This window comes from Peromyscus californicus, unplaced genomic scaffold, assembly GCF_007827085.1.
Source record: "Peromyscus californicus insignis strain IS unplaced genomic scaffold, ASM782708v3 Scaffold_2__1_contigs__length_46816999, whole genome shotgun sequence".
Classification (NCBI taxonomy): Eukaryota; Metazoa; Chordata; class Mammalia; order Rodentia; family Cricetidae; genus Peromyscus; species Peromyscus californicus.
Window position 1 is genome coordinate 44,364,390 of NW_026294540.1, and position 22,236 is coordinate 44,386,625.

The 22,236-nt window shown below is 43.5% G+C and overlaps 1 protein-coding gene across 1 annotated transcript in view; it reads right to left on the bottom strand.

Annotated features, from left to right (window-relative positions):
- The window catches only part of Stard13 (StAR related lipid transfer domain containing 13), a 394,637-nt gene extending 372,401 nt beyond the window's left edge, over positions 1 to 22,236 (bottom strand). Inside the window, exon 1 of the mRNA XM_052754625.1 lies at positions 22,165 to 22,236. The gene's annotated coding sequence lies outside the window, so the exon portion shown is untranslated. The remainder of the gene's footprint in view (positions 1 to 22,164) is intronic.

Sequence of the window (22,236 nt, forward strand, 5' to 3'; positions counted from 1 at the left end):
GCTGGTGTCCTGATGAGATAGACAGCTGCTGAGCAGATGACTACAAAAAACTGTGAACTTCCTGTGTTCCAGATATACTTCGCAACAATTCTAAGGAACAGTGAATAAATGCCATGAACCTCACTCATTCACCAAAGATCAGAGACCTTACATAACCTGGCCCGGGTCACGCAGCCAGGCAGCCGCCCTGGTAAGCAGGAATAACATCTGGCTGATCCTGGTGTCCCAAAGGCTTGATGGAGGTGTTGAGATGCCAGGGTACTACAAGGGAGCTCTGGGAATAAACAAACATGAGTTGCTACTTGCTTCTGAATAAAGAAGGCTGAGATCAAAGGAGGCTGGTTTGGACTGAGGCAAAAGGTCAGAGTGAATTCATTCAAGAACAAAGTTTTGGCAGAGAATAAATATTTGGTGTTCAACAGCTGCCCTGTGGTGAGGGCTGGGAAGAGATGCAGCACAGCTTTCTGTTGGTGGAGGAGGAAGAGGCCTGAAGCTCTCACACATGTGTATGCTCATAGCACATCTCTCTGTACGGAATGCCAATAACCAGTTGGCATTTTAAATAGTACACACGGACAATACACACAAACACTACACACATACGGATATCACACACAGAGAGCACACACACAGCTCGCATATATACAGCACCTAGCACACATACAGGTATGCAGATATACACATATCACAAAGAAAACAACAGACACTTACATAGATAATACACACATAGATACCACAAAACACACGTATAGAAACCACATACACAGAGACCACACGCACACTCAGATAGCACACACACACACACACACACACACACACACACACACACACAGAGCATTCAGATACACATAGAAACACACACATGACGCACGGAGACAGCATACACACAGATAACAAGACATGCGACACATGCACAGATACACACAGCACGCACACAACAACCAGACACACAACACATACGGACACATGCATATGGCACATGCACAGATACACACACACACACACACACACACACACACACACACACATACACACAAAAGAGGTAGCACACACAGAACATACATATTGCACATGCACAGACAGAGACAGCATACACATAGCACACACAGAGAGAGCACACGTTCACACACACACACACACACACACACACACACGCACGCACACACACACACACACACACACACACACACACACACACAGTCTGAGAACCTTAGAAAACATTGACCTTTGCCTATTTTAACTACAAATCTCTGTAAGAGAAGTTTCCTGGCATGAGGACCACCTCGGGCTTGTTTCTGGCTCCACTTGTCCATCCTGGACACAGCAGATTCGTCTGTGGACCGATGCCTGGCCCAAGGAGCTAAGCCTGGACTGCTTAGACATTTACCATGTGGCCCAGGCTCAGAGTAAAGCCAGGACCAGCACTCAGACCCCCTGTCTTGGGAATGTGAATGGAGAGAGAGAGACTTCACTTGGTCATTTCTCACGTGTGAGATGATGGCCTCATTTTTAACCCAGGCTGCCTTGATCTCACGTTCATCTTGTATAAGCCTCCAGAGTGCTGGGACAAGTGTGTGCCTCCATGACTGCAGGAAGAGCACACATTTGAATAATGCTCAGTGCAGGGAGCCATAGAATATCTCACACCCATTAGTAAGCTGATCAGTAGTAGAACTGGGGAAGCTGCTGTGTCAAGAACTGGCTTATTGGAAACTTGTTATCTGGGGAAAACATTTTATTGTTTGGCGACAGTGAATAATGGTTTGTCTTAATTCTAGAAGCAAGTGGCAATCCAGTGGGTGACAGTCCTTGCTCTTGGGACTGGGTGTGATAGGTGCAAAAGTTTCCTCACAGGAATGCACGTGGGAGTTTTGTTCCTTTTTGAGCTCAGTATCACACAGAGTGACCTTATTTGCATTCAGCAGCAGCAGCAGCATGAAGGGGTTCCCCCTTTCTTTTCCCTCTGCCAACTACTGCAACGAATTGAGAATTCTGTGACATTTCCAGCTGGTGGTTATTACACAGAGTCCATATCTGAGTGATAAGAGACACCAGCTGTTGTCAGAGAGATGATAATGACATTTTAAATGGACGGAACGCTTGTAAAAGGAAATGTAAAACTGGGCAATTCAGTGAAGTGTAAGTAGCACAATACAGGCTCACGAGACCACACTGTACACACGAAGAGAGCCTATGCCAAGAGTATGCACTCGATCAGCAGCCCAATGCTACTTTAAAACAATAATTATAACTGAATGTGCCTAGGTCTTACCCAACTTTCTTGTCCTTTGGCTGAGGAAGTATCTCCAAGATATTCACACAAAATAAAAATTTAAATATACAACTTGCATTTTTTCCCATCTATCTCTCCATAGTCTCCCTGTAAGGAAAAAGATTTTTGTTCCAGGGTGAAGCAGTTATGTGAAGGAGAGCATTTTAATTTCTTATGGATTAAGTAGAGAGGAAACCAAGGATTCTGGGAAATTTGGTAAACTCCCCACATCTTGGCTGCAGGCTGCTGCTCAGCTCCTGTCCTGGTACCAGATGTCAGCAATAAAAAAAGTCAGGAAAATTATCTTAGAGGAAAAATTAGCTGATGCAGGGGAACCTTTGTCGTCACAGGGAGGATTTTTGATTTTTCAGTAAGGATGAGATGAGGCACCACGGCCATCTTTTCCCAGGTTTGGAAACCTACACGAGTTCAGGGATTTTATTTGCTTTGTTTTTTGTCTTAACTACCTTTTGGTTAATTGTGACTATCCTAGAATTCTGGTCAAAGAGGAAGAGAAAGGGTTAAGCTTTGAAAGAACAATATTTCATGGCAAATGAAATGTTGAACGGTAAGAAAATTAACCATAAGAAAAATATACATGAAGATTGCCATTTTGCACTTAATAGTTATTTTTATATTTATATTTTTCTGTGTTTTTTTAAATTGAAAATAGATTCTTTGTACTTAATAATTATATGGAGAAATGTGGGATTTAATGAGAACAGAAAATAAAAAGTTTTAGAGTAAAATGTTCACTTTATCATAACAATGAAAGCTTATTAATACATTCTCTCTCCTCCAATGATCCCCAAACATTTTAAAATACAGATGTATTTGTCATAGTTAAGCTTTACATTAATCTTTTAAAAATTGAGTTTGAGAATGAGAATACAGAGAGAACAAAGGAACTCTATGTCTTGTACAAACACCAAGTGAGCCCAGAGCATCCAATTGCTTCAGTGGCTTTGACTTTAAAACACTTAATTAAGAAAAATTAAAATAAAACTTCCCAATTGAGAAAAAAAGCAATATTAATCATCATGACATAGATTTTTTTTGATGTCTCAATTTCTTTTTTTTAAGATTTATTTATTTATTATGCATACAGTGTTCTGCCTGCATGTACACCTGCAGGACAGAAGAGGGCACCAGATCTCATTACAGATGGTTGTGAGTCACCATGTGGGTGCTGGGAATTGAACTCAGGACCACTGGAAGAGCAGTCTGTGCTCTTAACCTCTGAGCCATCTCTCCAGCCCAATGACATAGATAATTTAGGACAAAAAATTTTATTCTTTTGTTACATTTTATCTGGGGAATTTTATGCATCTTTTTTTTTTTCCTGGTTCACTTGAATCCTAGACACAGAGACTCATATGGAACAATTTGTATTCTGGCCTATTTAGTGAGTTCCAGGCCAGTCAGGGATAGACAGTAAGGCCCTGTCTCAAAACTAAAACAAATACACGTACAAAACAAAACACGTGGGAGGAGCATTATCGTGGACAGTGAGAATCTATTCCATCCCTTGTCTGGGGTAGCTGCAGGCTCCTTCCTTAAGAGCATCTGCTTTGAACACTACGTTTGATCAATCGAACTGCAGACTGTAATGTTTAAATTTGCTTCTCCAAAGCCTGACATCATTTCTGACATGAAATATCTAGGTCAACTTAAACACAGGTGCAAACCCCTTTCCTCCTTCTCATCTTGAGGAGGTCTCCAACTCTCTTCCTCATGAGTCCTGGCCAGCCCAAGATTCTTGTGGCTCAGGAGAACATGTTAAATGTGGCGCCATGATGCCGGTTTTGAGTCTCACTTTGGCTCTTTACAAGATAGAAGTGAGAGACTAGAATTTCTGCCATTTTATTTAATATCAGGTTCATATGTTTGTAAAGAGTAACATACAACAAAAATTTCCATGTATGATAAAATCATATTTAAATGCAGACTGGGATAAACTGCGGGCTATATCCTCTCAGCTTACTGTGTTTTTGTTTGTAATCTACGTGTTTTTATGCTAATAAAACCCTTACTAGTTTCATGGCTTTATGGGATGAGAAAACATGAATTTCCAACTTATTCTTATTTTCAAAGTTGATATACTAGGCCATAAAATATCCATACTGATCACATGCAGTTTGAAGTCACTTACATCTGGTGCTAATTCCAATAAGCCACTAACCAGGTAGATCTTGGGAAAGATCCTTGACTGCAGTTCCTTCCTATCCGGGAACAAAGTAACAACTTTCAAGAGATACAGACTGGATTCCATGGTACAATGTATTGTGCAAATATCTGATGTCTAGGAATTTCAATTCTGTCTATTTTTAATTAGTTTTATTGCATGGATGCTTTCTTGCATGTATGTTTGTACACCGTGTGTGTGCAGTGCCCACGGAGACCAGAAGAGGGTGCAAATCCCCCGGTACTGGAATTACATATGTTTATGAGCCACCTCTCCAGGCTCAGTATCTACTTTTTAATGATACTATTTATTGCATTTTTAGTTTCGATACATTAAACAGTAATAGTATATAATGCAATACACTTAGTCAGCATCAAAAGAATAAAATGCTTATGAATTAACAAAAGTGACATAAAACAGGTCAGGTAAAGCTGGGTGTGGTGGCACATGCCTTTAATCCCAGCACTCAGGGGACAGAGGTAGGTGGATCTCTGATTTCAAGGCCAGGACTCTACACAGTGAGTTCCAGGACAGCCATGGCTATGTAGAGAGAGACCCTGTCTCAAAACATAAACAACAACAACAACAATAAAAACATGAGGGATGTCACTAAAGGAAATTAAATAATTGAGATTCCCCATGTTGGTGGACTAGAGGCTTAACATGGATAAAGTTACATTATTCAATTTTTTTGTATAATATTAAAGGTCCAGTCTTTATATTATACTATCCCAGGGGCCCAAAAGGGACGCTACCATCGGTGTGAGAATGAATGCAGATGCACGAAGCTCTTTCGTCCAATTTGTTTATTGCCACCATCATTCAGCCACCAATTCGACTCCCTCAGTTCAGTTCCTCAATTCAACTCCCCTCGTTCTCTCGAGACCGGTCTATCTTTTCCCAAGCAGCAACACCTCATGTTTACTATACAACACAAGATTGCAAGGTCCCCACCAGAGGCTTCCTGGCAACTTTACTTGCAACCCAAAGTGGGAGAGACAAGAGTGGAGTCAGATAGCAGTTGGAATAAATCAGAAAAGGAATTTATGTGCTAGAAATAGATCCTTACCGTGGTTAGGTGAAAGCATCATGAGTCTATCATAAATGTCACGATTTTCCTCTGCTGCCAGATTCCTGACAGGGCCGGGGAGGAGTACTGACAGCTAGTCAATCTGCATCACAGCTTGAAGCACCTAGAAAGGGGAAACCCCTTTGATCTAAGAAGTTGGGTTCTAGGGTGGTGAGAAAGAGGGGAAGACCTGAACTTGATTTGCACAAGACACAAAGCTATGCATCTGGGAGACAGGCACTTGGTCTGGGAGACAGGTTGTCTCCCTTAGTTGGGGGCCGGGGGTGGGGGACTACAGGAGTCTAGCCAGTGGTCTGGTGCTATCTGTTCCTTGTTTGTTTTTCAAGGCTTTGTTTTGGGTTGGCCCTATCTTAGGAAGTAGCTTAGGGAGGATATTTGCAAAAGGCAGATATTCAAAACGCTAAAGAGGAGCCGGGAGCTCAGAGGTAGAAGGTTCTGTCTACATGACTTTATCCAAGTTCTTTGAAATGGAGGTTCACACACAATACACAACAGTGCAGAATTATGAGCACAAATAATTCACAGCAAGGCACAACTGAATATTAAGCTGTGTAACACCAGGTAGTCCTTGCTAAATGGCTTCCCACTCAACTGACCCTTGGTCTGGTCAAGGTGTAGTTTATAATACACAGCTGGACTTCTATTTCATATTCCTGCGGCTCACTACACAAATTGATATGCAAATTTGTTGCAATCCCTCAAAATCTGGGCTATTTATTTTGCAGAAATTTAGAGACCGGTCCCAAAATTCACAGGGAAGTAAAGTGAGTCAGAGTCAAAGTAATCTCAAAGAAGAACGCATTAAAGTTCCTGGGCTTCCCGACTTTAAAGCTGACGACAGGCCTGCCACTAGGAACCAACACGAGGACGGGCACAAACCCAACCCTGGGGGATGCCACAAGGAAGGGCACAGGAGCTAATGGAACATAACTGTCACTCCAGAAATAAACCTACTAAGCGGATGTATCTGTGGCCAGTTCATTTTGAGGGGGTTCCGAGGCCATTCAAGGGAGAAATGGGTTTTCAATAAAGGTAGTGGGTCATGTGCTAAAGAATGAAGTTAAAAAAAGAACAAATACGGAAAATGTAGAAGCTAACACAGTATTGCTTTGTAAGGTCAGAAGAGTAAACCCTCGTAGGTTTACATGGAGCAGGATTTCTTAGATATGATATGAAAACACATATCAAAAACAAAATATAGGTAAGTTGGATTTCATCCATTAAAAAAGAAATCTTGTGCCACAGAGAATATTATCAAAGTGGTACGAAGGACTGTGGCAGCGCTTTGACCGAGGGTGTGGTCGAACAGTGCAGAGCACATCCAAGAGTCCTCTGCAGTTAACAAAGTGAAAGAATGAACTGTGATGCTGGGAAAATGTTTGCCAGTCACATATTTGATAAAGGGCTAGCCTTTGACATACACAGAGACTCTTCTTGAAGTTCAATAATAAATAGACAAATAATCCAATTTAAAGACAGGCAAACAGGTTTGTAAGGCAAATTTCTCTAACACAAGTATACAAATGGCCAGATACAGGTGAAAGGATGTCCAACAACACGAGTCAGCAGGGAGAGAGAAATCAAAACCATACATACTGACACACCACTTCTCAGCCACTAGAATGGGCTTCGTTAGACTCAGTGGCAAGTGTGGATGAGGGTGTGGGGAAATTGGAGTACTTAGGCATTGCTGGTGGGACTGTGCACAGCTGTGGGACAGCCACGTTGGGAAAAGAGCACAGCCTTCTGAGAAAGTTGGACATGAGGTTGCCCTACGACTCAGCAATTCTGTTTCTAAGATACAGTCAAGAGAAAGCAAAATATATGATTTTGCAAAGAATGTATGTGACGGCTAATCTCGGCTGTCAACTTGACACATCTGGGTGGAGGGAACTCCAGCTGAGGAACTGCCTCCATCAGACTAGCTTGGGGGCACATCTGTGGGGCATTTTCTTTATTGTTAATTGAGGTAGAAAGGCCCGGCCTGCTGTGGGCGGTGCCATCCCTAGGCAGGGTGGACCTGGGTTATTGTAAGAAAGGTGGGTGAGGAAGGAAGAGGGAGCCAGTAGACAGTGTTGTTCTGTGGGCTCTTCTTCAAGCTTCTGCCTTGAGTTTGCGCCTTGGCTTCCTTTGATGATTGACTGGAACCCATAAGCCAAATGAATCCTTTCCTCCAAGTTATTTTTGGTCATGGTGTTTATCGCAGCAACAGAAAAATAACCAACACAGTATGTGTGTGTGTGTGTGTGTGTGTGTGTGTGTGTGTGTGTGTGTGTGTGTGTGTGTATTGGTGTTCACACATATTTTATATGTGTATATGAATATCTTTTTAGAAAACAATTGTTATCCTTGAGAAGGAATCAAGTTGTGATTCCATGCTATGTGATGAAACCCAAGTAGAGTTATGCGGTATGAAAGCAGCCGGACACACAGGCTGCATGTTGTGTCATTTTATTTATTTGAACTTTGTGGAGTCGGCACACCCACAGAGACAGTGGGTAGGTCAGCTGTTGCCAGGATCAGAGAATGGGGAATGACTGCTATGGCATTTCTTTTTTTTTTTTTAATTTAAAATATTTTTGAGAATGTCATACATGAATACTGCATTTCCACCCCTCCCTCCCTCTCCAACTCCTCCCATGTCATGACCTCTTCTTCTACAACAACCACTGTCTCACACACACACACACACACACACACACACAAACACACACACACACACACACACACATCTTAAGAATCCCATGAGTGCTGCTCATACGTACATGTGTTTATTTAGGACCGATTCTCCCTCTCTCCACAGCCACTGAGTGCCTTTAGCTCTTTTCCTAATTAGGGGGTGGGTCTTTGGAATTTCCTCTATCTGTATGGCATGGCCACTAATCTCACTGTGCAGGTCTTCTTTCGGCAGGCACTTGGTTCGAGCACCTCTGTCACGTCTAAAGGACGCTGTCCAGCAGCAGACACCCTGGTCCCCTGGCTCTTACTGTCCTTCTGGCCCCTCCTCTGCCATGGCCCCTGAGCCTTAGCTGTAGGGGTTACATTACAGCTGTTCCAAGTGGGGCTGAGCACTCCATGGTCACTACGCTCTGCATTTTGGCCAGTTGTGGATCTCTGTAGCAACTTTTCTTTGCTTCAGAAAGAAACATCTTTGGTGAGGGGGGAGAGCTACAATTTTCTGTGGATATAAGGATGAGTATGTAGAATGCAATTAGAAGTTATTCTGGCATTTCTTTTGAAGACAGTGAAGAGGCTACTAGTGATGATTAAACAGTGGGGATTGGACCAGATAAAATCACTAAACTGTGCATATCAAAAAGTTGAATTTCATGCAAGCTGAATCTCATCTCAAAAATCCAATATAGTAAGATCATTAATGATCAAAATTAACTTAAAAAAATTAAAATAGGCAAACTTTTGTGGATAGTTTAGGCATGATTTCAAAGCCCTGGGTTGTTTTGTGGTTTTACCTTGGTGAGTAAGAAGTTGGACATTCGGGAAATACCATCAGACTGATTTTTGCCTTCTGGTAGGTCTTGGGTTGGTGACTGAAGGGACGGAGGCTTTGACAGAAAGGGCAACCCTTGAGCTCCCACTTGGCTGCTCTTGGTCTGTCCTTCCCGGTGTCAGGTCCTGGGGTCCTTGATGAGCCATACCCCTACTTACTTGGCCTTGTCCTTGTCCTCACCCCTGGGCAATGCTGAGAACCAGGTACATACATGACTGTGCAATACTTTACTGCTCTGAATGCTTTAGAAATTCAACAGAATCAAAGGAATCCTTTTTTTCCCTTTACCTGACTTTAATGAGACAAACCAACCTAATTCAGAATGTAATTATTAGTGAGAGGTTAACACAAATTTAAGTGCTATTCTCTAGTAGATGGGTATAAACAACAGTAATTAGCTAGAAAGGTGATTAAAAAAAAACACATTAACCAAAACTCTAACTAAATATTATGCAACTGAAATCCAAGTTGAAGGAATAGATGATTTGTCCTGGTGAGATGGCTCAGCAGGTAAAGACCCCTGCCTCCAAGCCTGACTGGCCTGAATTCGGTCCTCAGAACTCACATGGTGGAAGGAGAGAAACGGATCCCTGAAGTTGCCTGGTGACCCTCACAGGCTTGCTGTGGCGTGAGCCCTTCCACGTGCACACTTACACACAAATAAATCCATGTAGAAATTTAAAAAGAATGAATCATCTGTCCTCATGAGAGATACATTTATTGGTAGGAATTGCTAGTTGCTGTGGGATGCTCTGTATGGCAAATGTGTTGCTGATTAGTCAATAAATAAAACACTGATTGGCCATTGGCTAGACAGGAAGTGTAGGCGGGACAAGGAGGAGAATAAAGCTGGGAAGTGGAAGGCTGAGTCAGAGAGACACTGCCAGCCACCATGATGAGAAACAGCAGGTGAAGATGCCGGTAAGCCACCAGCCATGTGGCAAGGTATAGGTTAATGGAAATGGATTAATTTAAGCTGTAAGAACAGTTAGCAAGAAGTCTGCCACGGCCATACAGTTTGTAACCAATATAAGTCTCTGTGTTTACTTGGTCGGGTCTGAGCTGCTGTGGGACTGGCGGGTGACAGAGATTTGTCCTGACTGTGGGCGAGGCAGGAAAACTCTAGCGACAGCTAGTAGTATTTTTGGGGACAAGTTCTAATATGTCATCTATGAGGCCAATGTATGCCAGTCAGAATTTAATGATGCATAAACCCATACTAAACTATGACTTTATATGTAACTGTTACATTCTCAAATTAAGACATTCTTAGTCTCTTCCCTGGGCAGCCATTCTGGCCCCAGCCTTCACAGATACAAGTGACCATTCCCTTCCTTGAGCTCCTCTTGTGTGTTGTTTTCTGTGTGTTTTCATTTCCTAGTGTCAGATAAATGCCCTGCATTGGATGAGCTCATCCTGGGGTCTGCAGTGATCTAAGAAATGAACGTATGAACGAGTCCGCAAGTGAAAAATGATTAGATCTCTGTTGGAGATAAAATCTGATGGTCCATTCCCAATGGTGCCTCAAGGCAGCTTAAGTCCAGCCGCAAATGAACAGAACATACTAGGCCCTGCTCATGCCTGCTAGTCTCACACTTGCCCCCAGCTCTTCTAAAGCACTTACTCTCCCCAAACCAGAAGGTTAGAGTAGAAAATTACCAACAGCCAAACTGCCTGCAAGGTCACATGTGTGAGAAGCTTCCAGATAAACAGGATGTAAAACACAGGGACGAACCCATACATGGTTTCCACTGAAGAAAGGACAGATGTAAGGAGCAGAGGGAAACAGGAAATCTAGATGACACAGGAGACTGTCCTCCTGATTCAAAAGAGGGACGAAGGACACACAGCAGGGTTTATAAACTGTTCTATGCACCCAGTCAATCCACCTGCTGGGCTAGGCTGATGCCCATGAAGTGCCTTCATTTCCCTACCTTGGATCTCTAGTGCTCTTATTGTGAAATGAGGACCACTGCTTCCTACACTCAATACATTAAAGCAATTATTATTATTATTGTGTGTGAGAGAGGGAGAGAGAGAAGGAGAGGGAGAGAGAGAGTGTTGCATTTGTACAAAGAGGTAGTGGTTAGTTTCCGTTTGCCCAGGTCTCTCCTCAGATAGAGCAGAGGGATTTTGTGATCCCTGCCACCACAATTCATTTTCACCTGACATTCGAGGAGAAACTTCCAGATGCTGAAGCCAGTAGTGATTTCTCAGCGTCACATTGCCCTTCTACTCTTTCCTGTCAATGAAACTGCCCCCAGAGGCTCTTCTCACTCCATCTGTTTCCTAGCTGGGCAGTGTTGGTGGCTCATGCCTTTAATCCCAGCACCCGAGAGGCAGAGCCAGGCAGATCTCTGTGAGTTGGAGGTCAGCCTGGTCTACAGAGCGAGATCCAGGACAGCCACCAAAGCTACACAGAGAAACCCTGTTTTGAAAAACAAAAACAAACAGAAAAAAAAGAAAAAAAAAAAAGAAAAGAAAGCAGGCTAGTAGAGAGAACCCGGGGAAGCAGGCCAGTAGGCAGCATTCCTCCATGGTTTCTGCTTCCAGCTCCTGCCTTGAGCTCGTGCCTTGGCTTCCCTCAATGACGGATTAACTGTAACACGTAAGCCAAATAAGTAACTTTTCATCATTGTGTCAGGACAGAAAGAGATGCAAGCTAGGACAGTTACTGAACTTTAAAATAAGTTACTGTTGCTCTTTCTCACCGACTCATCCTGACCAAAACCGTATAGAGGGCAGCGTGAAATAAACCTTTTATAAACCATGGTGTCGGTGTCAGAATGATAAGGCTGAAGGCAGAAGCTGGCTCTAGGGGCCAACGTTGTAAGGTCAGGGATCTATCAAGGAAGCATCCAACAATACAACCCAGATTACTCAAAGGTAACTCCTGCTTCTCAGGTAAGGTAGGTTCTTGACCATCTAGCTGGTCCTGCCTTATTGGGTGGGATTGGACCAAAGAAAGACTAACGCCCTTACCATTTTATTCAATTCATACAAAAAAATTAAAAAATATTTGCTTTTATTCTTTTAAATTATGTGTGCGTGTGTGTCTATGTGTAGATATGTGTATGTGAATGCAGGGGCCTGCCTGAGGGTCAGAGGAATTGGATCCTCTCAAGATGGAGTCACAGGAGGTTGTGAGCTGTCTAATGTGAGTGCGGCAATTTGAACTTGGCTCCCCTGGAAGAGTATCGCATGTTCTTAATTGCTGGACTCTCACTCCAGCCCCTGATTTACCTTAAGTTTTTAGGGGAACAGCTCTGTGACATTCTTCATAGGCTGTAGAAGTCGATGATCAAAATGTGAAGAAGTACTGGCCTCGGGCTCAGGAGGCAACTCAGTTGAGAAAGTGCTGTGTAAGCATGGTGACCAGAGTTCATTCCTAGAACCCTTGTACACAGTGATGAGCGACTGCATGTGAGCCCAGTCCTGGGGAGACAGACAGGCTGGCTCCTGAGACTCATCACCAAGCAGACTAGCTTACTTGGGGAGCCTCTAGTAGAAATCCTGGCTTGAAAAAAAGCGGATGTCTCTCACAAAGAATAACATGTGAGATTGACTTCTGACCTCCACTTGTGAATGCCACACACACACACACACACACACACACACACACACACAGTGCTACAGAATATGCAGAAAGCGATCAAATTGAGGGGAAAACACTATGCTAATACTCAATCTTGTTACTGTTGAGACAGAACACTAATTCTGCACTTTCTTGGTGCAGAGTTTCTGTATGGCCACTTAAGCTCTCCCTTTGACCAGCAGCTGAATGGATGCAATGTTTTCCGCCCACCAGCCCAGTCTGATGCCAGTTCCCTTGGTGAACTGCATTGGAAAGGCAATGCCTAATGGGATTATTTCAGACAGTGGAGTAATTACTACCTGGGACTTATTTTCTCTTGCAGGATGAAATGCGTCTTTGTTTGGGTTTTCCTATTTTTCTTCTCATAATGAAGCTAACTAATGTTGTTTAACTAACTGGAAGCTCTATGGCTGTCAGAGGCCACAGTTGAGAAAGAGCTTGATCTGAAACAGGAGGAAAGGGAGCGATCAAACCTAAAAGAAAATGAATTCCAAGCTCTAACTCTCTTCAGGGCTCTCCTGGGTGTCATGATTTTGCTTAAGGAGACTCCCAAGAGGGAAGGTCATAAATTAGTGTCACTTGGCTGCTTCAACTCAAGCTACTGGGTTAAAGTGTCAGTGGACTGTGCGATTGACCATGGGGACGTGTAACCAACCAAGGCAGAACATGACCTGTGACCTGCAGGAAGAGGGGCTGCAGCTGAAATGGGCCCAGGCTATGTGGTAAGATAGGAACACTCATGACCTAAGACTTAGGGTGAAATTCCTGGGGACTGCATTCCTCAGCTTCCTAACCTCTAAATACAGGGAGATTTACAGGTTGCCTCCATGAATTCCAAGAGAATGGCAAATGGGTCTCTGAATTCACCTTGAACTGATGCCTCATTGTTACTAATAAGTTGAGCAGAATGCACTGTATAGAATCATAGTGTTTGGAGGTGGGGAGTGACCTCATTCATAATTTTAGCTCAGGTGTCACTACCCTTAAGTAGAAAGGAGACTCTTGGTAATACTACACAGCTTGGCAGTTCAGAACAGTCTGTTACTAGACACTTACGTTTGAATGGCATGCCATCACTGCATCCTTCTTTACCTCATTCTTCTTATATATAAAATAAAAACAGTCCCAGCATCTATAGCTTATGTAGTTGTCAAGAACAGATCAGTCGATTAGTCAAAGTGCTTAGAGTCTTGGCCCAAAGAACTGTATGGTGTTTGCTCTTACTGCCCCCGAATTTCCCAATGTGCTGCATGATGTTAATGACATGGTTTTCAAATGTGCTGGTAACCACAGTAAAACCAGAGCCTGTTTGAAAGGGGGTCCATTGATCGCACATATGGGAAACATCTTGCTATATGTAGTGTTTAGTGAACATTCTTAGATCATTTAAACTCGTGGGAGTAAATGACACCCCCCACCACCCCACCCCAGCCGCATCAGTCTCAGGCTGAAAGCAAGAACTCATCCATCTACTCAGTGTCTTCAGAACACTGAGCGTGTGTCAGATGCTGCCTTGGGTTCTGGAGATGAAGCAGTGAGCAAGAAGAGTTGAAAATCCCTGCTCTATCCCTAATGCATCCTGAGAGCTTATGTTCGATGGATCTCTTTAAATCTCAGGACAACGAGGCCTGGATAACTGTCAGCTGATCATTCATAAACCACAAGCTAGTCTTGAGTCCCTATCACACCAGAAAACTTTACATTTTTTTCACCATGCAGTTCTAAAAACATACAAGGCTGTGTTTGCCTGCCAAATTAGCTAACACAGGAGCGGTGTGGTCGCGGCAAGTTTCCTCCCCACTAAATCATGTGTCGCAGAGCCCTGGGGTCACCTCACTTCCTCCTTTCCCTCTCTGGTTACATTCATCGTATCTTAGCACCCCTGGTACGCCCATTTAGCAAGCTCTGGGGACACATGAGGGTATCAGTGGTGACAGGAAGACTTGACAACGGAAGAGAGAGACAGACAGAGACAGAGACACAGAGACAGAGAGACAGAGACAGAGAGAGAACTTATCTTGACAGTCCAAACTTCACACTGGACATGCTCTGTACCTCAAGGGATAAAATACTCACGCAATTTTGACCCCTTTGCCAGGGTCCCCAGGTTGTACCCAAGATGCTGAGGAAAATGTTTACTTTACTTTCTTAGGACTTTTACACTGTTTGCTTTAAATGTGTTTCATTTTGTTATTTGTGAGGATATGTACGAGAAAACGTGCAAACAGGCATCTAGACGGGTAGTTTTAGATCCATACTGACTTACTATCCAACTACTGTGTTTCTCCATTCCTAAGACACCGTTCTCTGTGAGATGCATTATTAGACCGCACCAAGCAGGAAAGATAACATTATTACTTAAACATCCTTGGCTCATTGCAAGGGACACCTCAGTCTCAGATGTGAAAATGAGAAAAGAGCCTGAAAACTCTGAATTAGGTAAAAACATTTTTTTCATATGATCTGGTACAAAATTATCCCATTTAAAGGATACTGAGTTATTGTTGCCCTGAAATACTTTAGACTGAATTGCTTCAACTATTCATTAAAAAAAAAAAAAATGGGCCGGGCGGTGGTGGCGCACGCCTTTAATCCCAGCACTTGGGAGGCAGAGGCAGGCGGATCTCTGTGAGTTCGAGGCCAGCCTGGACTACCAAGTGAGTTCCAGGAAAGGCGCAAAGCTACACAGAGAAACCCTGTCTCGAAAAACCAAAAAAAAAAAAAAAAATGAAGCCTTGGGAAAAATGGACGTGCTAAAACCAAGTCCTGTTTTTTTTTTTTTTTTTTAAATTTGGGACACAAACTGTATTATTTACAGATGAGTGGAATTGCGCTGGAATCACTTCATAGGGGATCTGGTGGTGGGTGTTGAGGGAGAGCGTGGGTGGGGCTGGCGTGAGTTGGAAAGTGTTCAGGCTGACTCGCATTTAGATGTGTGCTTATGCCTCTCTCTTAGAAGTTCAAGGGTGGGAGGATGTCCACTTTCTAGTGACAGAGCTTCCGAGAATCACACTGAGCTCTCATGTACTACAAGGTATCTCCATGCCCACAGTACACGGTTCCAGAGCAGGGGTTCTCAACTGTCCTAACGCTGCGACCCTTTAATCCAGTTCCTCAAGTAGTGGTGGTCCCCAAGCATAAAATTATTTTCATTGCTACTTCATGACTGTAATTTCACTACTGTTGTGAATTGTAATGTAAATATCTGTGTTTTCTGATGGTTTTAGGCCACCTTTGTGAAAGGGTCGTTCGACCCCCCTAGGGGTTGAGAACCACGGTTCCAGAGGACACTAAGGACTGTGTTTGCTGGGACTGTGGGCGAGAGATGATGCTCACAACTGACTCTTAGTCCTTCTTCTGAATGGTAGTTCAGAAGCCCTAAAGGTCATGTTCTCCTTCAAATCAATATTCACTCAGCTTAGTGAGCAAAGTGTTGGAAGAGAAGATAATTAAAACCAGTCACACTAGCAAGTGACATTTCCGTTCGAGAGCCCAGGATTGTGTCAAGCAGCTTGTTCAGTCCTCATTAAGAAGCTTCACATCGCCGGGCGGTGGTGGCGCACGCCTTTAATCCCAGCACTCGGGAGGCAGAGCCAGGTGGATCTCTGTGAGTTCGAGGCCAGCCTGGACTACCAAGTGAGTTCCAGGAAAGGCGCAAAGCTACACAGAGAAACCCTGTCTTGAAAAACCAAAAAAAAAAAAAAAAAAAAAGAAGCTTCACATCTCTATTTGTACCCAGGTGGAAACAGCCCGAGAAAAGCGTTTTGCCAAATGGGCAAGTGAGTGCCAGGCCTGTGCTCCTAAGTCACACTTAGGCATCGTCTGTCTTTAGTTACTCCACATAAGCAGCACTGGAAACCCCAACTCTCCGAGAGTCAGAGTCAGAGAGAAGCAGCCTCCAGCCAGTGGCCACCAGATGAAGGTGGGTGAAAACACACAGACACAGGAAGTGAGCAAACCAGCCCTGGTAGAAACAAACCAAATGGGAATAGTGCCAGCAGCAGCGCGAGCCTCAGAGAGTGGCTTCCTTTCTCTCCAGGGTCTTGTTTTTGTTTGTTTGTTTGTTTGTTTTTTTCAAGATAGGGTTTCTCTGTGTAGCTTTGCGCCTTTCCTGGAACTCACTCTGTAGCCCAGGCTGGCCTCGAACTCACAGAGATCTATCTGCCTGCCTCTGCCTCCTGAGTGCTCTCCAGGGTCTTAAATCCACATCAGACTAGGCTTTCAATGTCTTCAGCCTGTGCTGCTGCGTGAGCTCACGCTGTGAAGCAGATGGGCCTCTGCCATGCACAGCCTACAGCTTCTACACCACCTGGAACCTTGCCCGTGCTCTTTGCCATAGTACGAAGGGTATTTTTCATATGGTCCTTTCTCTGAATAGTCCTGACTTGTTACAAAATCTAATCGCTGTTCTTTGCATGTGTAGAGATTCAGAGATTACTCCTGCCTTGGCAGGGCAACCTTCACTGTGCTCATATTTATCCACAGAGGCCTCAGGAATATTTAGTCAACAGAACTTCGGGAGTGAGAAATCAACTGCACTGGCTCACATTTGAGTTTCAGGGTTCTCAGGGAAAGTAGGTTTCCCATGTGGACTCCCAAGCTATGAAAGTCACATGGGGTATGGGACTTTGACACAGGCCATCATTGGCACAGGCTGTGATGTGGAACATATCCCACCCAATACGCTGCTTTCCTTACATTTCCGATAATGTCACCAAAAATCATGCCGAACTTCACTGAGACATTCTCTCATCTGCTTTTTTACTTATGGAACACAGAACATGATCTTACATTTCTCACTGTTGCAGCTTGTTATTACAGCCTGTTAAGATCTGTCTGGGTTTTCATCTTGGTCACAGATGAACGTATTTTTAAAAATTGTATCTCTAGGTATTTATTAAACACATGTGTCCAAGACACTGACAGAGATGCATTTTAAGGAGGGATTGAAAACAGAATTTCCTTGTAAGTCACTTCAGCTCTCCCAGGTGGCTATGTGCGCCCTCTGAATGTGACAGCCTGCTCAGCTCCCACGTCCTGAGCTGCTCTCTAGCAATGCCAGGGTGGAGCTAACACGACACTCGAGTTCAAGTGCATTGTGTCTGTTGCAGCCCGCTGCATTTCCACTAATTTAGCCAGACTTAATTAACAAGAAAAAAAGAAGAGTAATGCTCAAGAATGTAATCTAGGGCTCGAGAGATGGCTCAGAGGTTAAGAGCACTGGCTGTTCTTCCAGAGGTCCTGAGTTCAATTCCCAGCACCCACAAGTTGGCTCACAACCATCTGTAATGAGATCGGGTGCCCTCTTCTGGAGTGTGGGCATGCAGGCAGGCAGGCAGGCAGAACACTGTATACATAATAAATAAATACATCTTTTAAAAAAAGACTATCATCTGGTTAAAAAGACAATAGTGCCATTTAGTGTCTTTTAAACTTTGCCATTGTATTTGGATATTACTAAAGAGAATTATCAGGAAATTGGCACTATGTATTTCTGTCCATGCTTACTTTTGTTTTTTCTTTAATTTTTGAAAAAGATTTATTTGCTTTGTTTTATATGCATGAGTGTTTTGCCTGCTTGCACGTCTGTGTACCATGTACACGCCTGGTGCCAGTGGAGGCCAGAAGAGGGCATCAGATCCCCTGGCACTGACCTTATAGTCAGTTGTGAGCCACCATGTGGGTGCTGGGAACTGGAGGCAGGTCCTCGCAAGAGTAGCCAGGGCTCTTAACTACTGGGCTATCTCTCCAGCTTCTGCTTTCATTATCTCTAATTCATTTCCAGCCACATACTCTTTATCAGATATTGCTTATACTGTGGGATAATCAAAACAATCTAAATGTTCATTAATTAATTTAGAATAATGCACGTGTCTAACCATCAAGAGATCATTTAAAAAATGTGTGAGCGTCCAAGTGCCAGAAAGTAGGTAAGAGATCACATGAAGTCCTCAGAAAAACATGTGGGAAGCCCTATACACTCATGTAAGTCACTTGAGTGTGACTTGATGCAATTTTTCTAGTTTTCATTTATAGTTATCATTTCCTCATAATGATCATGAATTGCTTAAAGCAGATTGTCATGTAAGTAATGCATGGCAAATAGTTGAACCACCAAACTCATTTCCAGTAATCAGTCCCTAAGGAAGTTCTGAAGCATCCACACTTTTCACAATGCAGGGAGAGTAACTGAAGATGAATGGAGAGCCATATACTAGAGTAGACAATGAAAAGGTTCCCAGAATTATCAAATAATGTTTAAAGAAGGCATTGCAGAGCTGGCCTGTGTTTTATCACACGTACTTTGACATAGTAGAAGATACTTATCTTCAACTAAAGTTTTTTGTTAGTTTATGTTTTTGTTTTTCTGAGACAGGCTTTCTCTGTGCAGCCCTGGCTGTCCTGGATCTCGCTCTGTAGACCAGGCTGGCCTTGAACTCACAGAGAGTCACCTGCCTCTGCCTCCTGAGTGCTGGGAATAAAGAAGTGTGACACCACCATACTTCTAAACATCAGCTCAACTAATGTTTTATGTTGAGAATTGGCTTTTGGGCTAAATGATATACTCTCTATCTGCCAGGCTAGTTCCATACTTATGACCAAAAACCAAACCAAAACAAATGAACAAACAAGAAAGAAATAGTGTTTGTGGCAGCTCCTTTCTTAATGGATATAGGCTGGGTTTTAGGGTCCCTCTGGCATCTCTTTTGGTAGACGACAAGCCATCCCTTTAATAATCCATTTAGGGCACTGCCAATTTGAGGAAATTGAACACGTGCATCCATTCTTTCAACACCAACATGGAACAGTCTCCTACTTAAATGCTAACAGTCTAAGTTAGGATGCTGACCAAGTGCTTCACACCGACTGGATTTCAGGGAAATTGCTCAACTTCTACAGAAGTCAAGTTGCTGGAATCAACAATGTTACACACATCTGCCTACCCTTCCTACAGGACTAGCAGTACTGTTCCTTTGCCTTGACCCGTTTTCCTGGTGTTTCTGTCGTTGTGAAGATCAGCTGATTGCAGGGTAAGTGCTGCTGCTGACCATCTCTGTGTATGAGACTCACAGGAAGTACCCAGAAATTGCCAAGAAGCTCTTTGAGAGCCCTCTTAGTATGAGTCCTCCTGGCTCCTGGTGGTAGGTCACATTCCTGCATGATGTTGTCTAGCATATATATACTAAATAGGACGGAACGTTTCACCTGTTTCCCATCTTGTCTATAAAGGATCTACTCTAGGTAATAGTTCTCACGTGCCTAGCATGTACTCAGAATGAAATCATATTTCTCAGTATTCTCACAGACTCGTATGCCTGTATCATCTAAGTGAAAACTTACAGAATGGTTGAAGAATTTGTCAGATGGGACATGGAATCCTGGTAGTTAAAGCTAGCTATCTTTTCAGCCTTTTGTTCATTTAACTAAAAAAATTAAATAATAAGAGCGTGAGACAAACGATAACAAAGATCTTTAAGAGTGACTCTAGAACAGTGACGATTTTGTCAGAACAGGAGATCTTCTTATTTATCTATCGGTATTTTATGTGCGTTCATGTTTCGTCTGCATGCATGTCTGCACACCCCTGGTGCCTGGTGCCCACAGAGCCAGAAGAGAGCATCGGATCCCCTGGATTAGAGCTAAGGATGGTTGTGCCCCACAGTGTGGGTGTTGGGAGCAAACCCGGTTCCTCCGCAAGAGCAAGCGGTGCTCTTACCCCTGAGCCATCTCTCCAGCCCACGACAGGGAATTCTTGTGCACAGAACTTATCCAGTGTCATGGTCTATGTCTTGGAGACTGTCCCCCACATGTTCCCATAGAGAAACTGTCCTCTGAGCACAGTCCAGAGAAAGCCAAGCATGAACAGCCTAAGAGCATAAGTGGTTCATGCTCCTCATGAGTGACATAACATACGTACGTCACGTTGAATGCTAAGCCAAACTCACTGCTCACCTTCACAATTTCCACTGTGGCTGCCTGGCTGCAAAATGTCAGCAACTTGCCCTCCTTAAAAGTGTTCAGCTTCATACTTAAACTGTTTTAAGAAGCATGTGCTTAGCTAGCAAAAAGCAGAGTGAGAAAAAAGAAAAGAAAAAGCCTCAGAGGACTCCCCTCTCAACCTCAGAGACTCCACATCCTCTACTTGGGTGTTGGGGGGCAGGAACTCTCTCTTATTTATCTGTGTGAAAAGTGCAGTAACAGGTACAGGAGACCCCCCAGGCACACCCTGAACAGATGAGGTGTCTTGGTCCTGGAAGGAAAAAGCCTGGAGTAGACAAAAAGAGAAAGAAGCTAAATCCCCCCAAGATGACACCTCAGATTTTAGACAGGCCAGCCTCCAAGGCCCGCTCTTTGTTTGCACACAGGAGGGAACTCATCTCGCAGGAATATGGACCGACATGTGAGTATAAACCCCTGGCAATGGGTCAAAGGCAGCGTTGGGCAGGACTGTGATTTGTGTAGAGGAAGATGAGGACGCAGACAGGTGTGACCTGCATGGGGTAGGGGGAGTCGGAGTCTGGGGTGGCAATCCCAGGGAGAATCCACTATGACCACAGCCCACTCACTTGCCTTGTGTCTGAAAAGGCCAGGTAGGAGAGGAGGAATATATGGACACAGAATTAACACAGTCAACTTCATTAAAGTCTACCTTTTCTTTTAAGACATCTGGAGAAAAGAGAGAAGATTCAACATCTAACATACAGAAAATACTTGACAGAGAAATGCTCTGTGGACCAATTAGTGATAGGCATTGAGTCGGGTCAAACATGAACAAAAACATTAAGAGTTCCTGGAAATTTCTCCCAAAAGATTGGATTTTGTTAACATTAGACAAGTAATTACCTATATACAATTGATCTTGCCCTGTGACATTCCATGCTGGACAAATCCCTGGCTTTTAGTCTGCATTCTGACAATTCCCAGCTTCCCAATTTAATTTGCCACACTCTCAAGGAGCTGGCCTGCATGAGCCGGTACTGACCCCAGCAGATCTTCCACCACACTTTGCAGAGCAGTACCCACTGAGGCATCATGACTTAGCCCCCACCGCCATGCCTAAGCAAACACCACATGACTTTAGAAAAAAAGACCCACAGACCTAGAATGACATTTGGTTACAATTCCTCAAGATTTCTCTCACCTGTCCCAGACTCAATCTCAAGTGACAGAGATAATCTGATCCCTTTTAAAGTGAACTGATTACACCGGCTGAGAGCAGAGAGAAAAAGTCAGTGCTCTGAACGCCTCCACACATGCCTGAAGTTCAACAGCTCTGTACACCCATTTTGTCACAGAAGACTTTTTATTTCGAAATCAGCGACTTTAAAAAACAAAACAAAACACTTTCTGTTTTAAATCAGAGCTATGTATGCACATTTGACAATGAGTTGTTATTCTTAAAGGCAGGAGGCTAAGCAGCCTGCTCAAGTTTCACATGAAGCAAGAAAAAAAAAATGTTTCTTCAAATACTCTCAGTTTCAGAGTTCAAGAGTTGTGGCCGAGCTTTGCTTACCTTACAGCCTCAGCTCCACAGAGGTCTCCCAAGTTTAAAAGCAGGATGCCAAGGTGCGGGATTGCTTTTCTT